Below are 3,047 nucleotides of genomic sequence, written 5' to 3' on the forward strand. Positions count from 1 at the left end.
TTTCTGATGGAGGACCTTGTTTCAGTCATGAAACTTTGAGTGGTTTTGATTAGATCAGAGACCATGGTTGCCAAGTCAGAGGTATTCGGCTTAGAGCTCTCTGTCTGTTGCTGAGAAGATGATGGAAAGGGCTTGCTATTGCTAAACCTGTTTCTTCCACCATTATTGTTATTGAAACCTTGTTGAGGTCTCTGTTGATCCTTCCATGAAAGATTTGGATGATTCCTCCATGAAGGATTGTAGGTGTTTCCATAGGGTTCTCCCATGTAATTCACCTCTTCCATTGAAGGGTTCTCAGGATCATAAGCTTCTTCCTCAGATGAAGTTTCCTTAGTACTGCTTGGTGCATTTTGCATTCCAGACAGACTTTGAGAAATCATATTGACTTGTTGAGTCAATATTTTGTTCTGAGCCAATATGGCATTCAGAGTGTCAATCTCAAGAACTCCTTCCTTCTGACTAGTCCCATTGTTCACAGGATTTCTTTCAGAAGTGTACATGAATTGGTTATTTGCAACCATTTTAATCAGTTCTTGAGCTTCTGCAGGCGTCTTCTTCAAATGAAGAGAGCCTCCAGAAGAGCTATCCAAAGACATCTTGGACAGTTCAGAGAGACCATCATAGAAAATACCTATGATGCTCCATTCAGAAAGCATATCAGAAGGACACTTTCTGATTAATTGTTTGTATCTTTCCCAAGCTTCATAGAGGGATTCTCCTTCCTTCTGTCTGAAGGTTTGGACTTCCACTCTAAGCTTACTCAATTTTTGAGGTGGAAAGAACTTTGCCAAGAAGGCATTGACTAGCTTTTCCCAAGAGTCCAGGCTTTCTTTAGGTTGGGAATCCAACCATGTTCTAGCTCTGTCTCTTACAGCAAAAGGGAATAGCATAAGTCTGTAGACCTCAGGGTCAACCCCATTAGTCTTAACAGTGTCACAGATTTGCAAGAATTCAGCTAAAAACTGATGAGGATCTTCCAATGGAAGTCCATGGAACTTGCAATTCTGTTGCATTAGAGAAACTAATTGAGGCTTAAGCTCAAAGTTGTTTGCTCCAATGGCAGGGATAGAGATGCTTCTCCCATAGAAGTTGGGAGTAGGTGCAGTAAAGTCACCCAGCACCTTCCTTGCATTGTTGGCATTGTTGTTGTTTTCGGCTGCCATGAGTTCTTCTTCTTTGAAGAATTCGGTCAGGTCCTCTAAAGAGAGTTGTGCTTTGGCTTCTCTTAGCTTTCTCTTCAAGGTCCTTTCAGGTTCAGGGTCAGCCTCAACAAGAATGTTTTTGTCTTTGCTCCTGCTCATAAGAAAGAGAAGGGAACAAGAAAATGTGGAATCCTCTATGTCACAGTATAGAGATTCCTTTAGGTGTCAGAAGAAAAGAAGAGTAGAAGACAGAAGTAGAAAATTCGAACTTATCAAAGGAGATGGAGTTCGAATTTTGCATTAAGGGATATTGTTAGTCCATAAATAGAAGGATGTGAGAAGGAGGGAAGTGATTTTCGAAAATTAAGTAGAAAATTTGAAAACATTTTTTTTTTGAAAAACATTACTTAATTTTCGAAAAATGAAAATGGAAAAGAAATCAAGTGATTTTTGAAAAAGATTTTGAAATTAGAAATAAAAAAGATTTGATTGAAAACTATTTTGAAAAAGATGTGGTTAAGAAGATATGATTAGTTTTAAAAAAAAATGTGATTGAGAAAATATGATTTGAAAAACATTTTAAAAGATTTGATTTAAAAATTAAAAACTTGACTAACAAGAAAAGATATGATTCAAACATTAAACCTTTCTCAACAGAAAAGGTAATATACTTGAAATGTTGAATCAAATCATTAATTGATAGTAAGTATCTTTGAAAATGGAAAGAAATTGATTTTGAAAAAGATTTGATTGAAAAATTGATTTGAAAAAGATTTGATTTTGAAAAGATTTTGAAAACTTAGAAAAAATTTGATTTGAAAACAAAATCTTCCCTTCTAGCCATCCTGGCATTAAACGCCCAGAATGGTGCACATTCTGGCGTTTAACGCCCAAAATGCTACCCTTTTGGGCGTTAAACGCCCAACCAGGTACCCTGGCTGGCGTTTAAACGCCAGTCTGTCTTTCTTCACTGGGCGTTTTGAACGCCCAGCTTTTTCTGTGCAATTCCTCTGCTGTATGTTCTGAATCTTCAATTCTCTTTATTATTGACTTGAAAAGACACAAATTAAAAATATTTTTGGATTTTTAATAATAAGGAAAAATCAAAATGCAACAAGAATCAAATAACAATGCATGCAAAACACCAAACTTAGCAGTTTGTATACTACTGACACTAACAAAATGAAAATGCATATGAGACACTCAAAACACTCAAGTCAATAGAATTCAAAGATCAGAGCACGAAGATCATCAAGAATTACTTGAAAATCCTTAAGACACATGAATGAATGCATGCAATTGACACCAAACTTAAGATGAGACACTAGACTCAAACAAGAAATTTTTGGATTTTATGATTTTTTTAATTTTTTTTTGTGTTTTTCGAAAATTAAGTGGAAAAAGATATCAAAATTCTTAATGAGAATTCCAGGAATCAGTGCAATGCTAGTCTAAGACTCCGGTCCAGGAATTAGACATGGCTTCACAGCCAGCCAAGCTTTCAAAGAAAGCTTCGGTCCAAAACACTAAACATGGCCAAAGGCCAGCCAAGCCTTAGCAGATCACTGCTCCAAAAGCAAGATTGATAAAAATCAACAAGCTCTTGTGATGATAAGTTGAAACCTCAGTCCAATGAGATTAGACATGGCTTCTCAGCCAGCCAGACTTCAACAAATCATCATGAAACTCTAGAATTCCTCTTCAAGATTTTCGAAAAAAATAAATTCCTAATCTAAGCAACAAGATGAACCGTCAGTTGTTCAAACTAGAACAATCCCTGGCAATAACGCCAAAAACTTGGTGTTGTTGCCGGATCTTGGCACTGATGTTACCAAAAGCTTGCTCAAAACTAGAACAATCCCCGGCAACGGCGCCAAAAACTTGGTGCGCGAAATTGTGAACAAT

The 3,047-nt window shown here is 36.7% G+C and overlaps 1 non-coding gene across 1 annotated transcript; it reads left to right on the forward strand.

The window, feature by feature from the left end:
- The first annotated feature begins 650 nt into the window (after positions 1-650).
- On the forward strand, positions 651-758 carry LOC112804884 (small nucleolar RNA R71). Its single transcript, XR_003203502.1, has one exon. It is a non-coding gene; the product is annotated as a small nucleolar RNA R71 (small nucleolar RNA).
- The last annotated feature ends 2,289 nt before the right edge of the window (positions 759-3,047 follow it).

This window comes from Arachis hypogaea, chromosome 5 (assembly GCF_003086295.3).
Source record: "Arachis hypogaea cultivar Tifrunner chromosome 5, arahy.Tifrunner.gnm2.J5K5, whole genome shotgun sequence".
NCBI classification, from domain to species: Eukaryota; Viridiplantae; Streptophyta; class Magnoliopsida; order Fabales; family Fabaceae; genus Arachis; species Arachis hypogaea.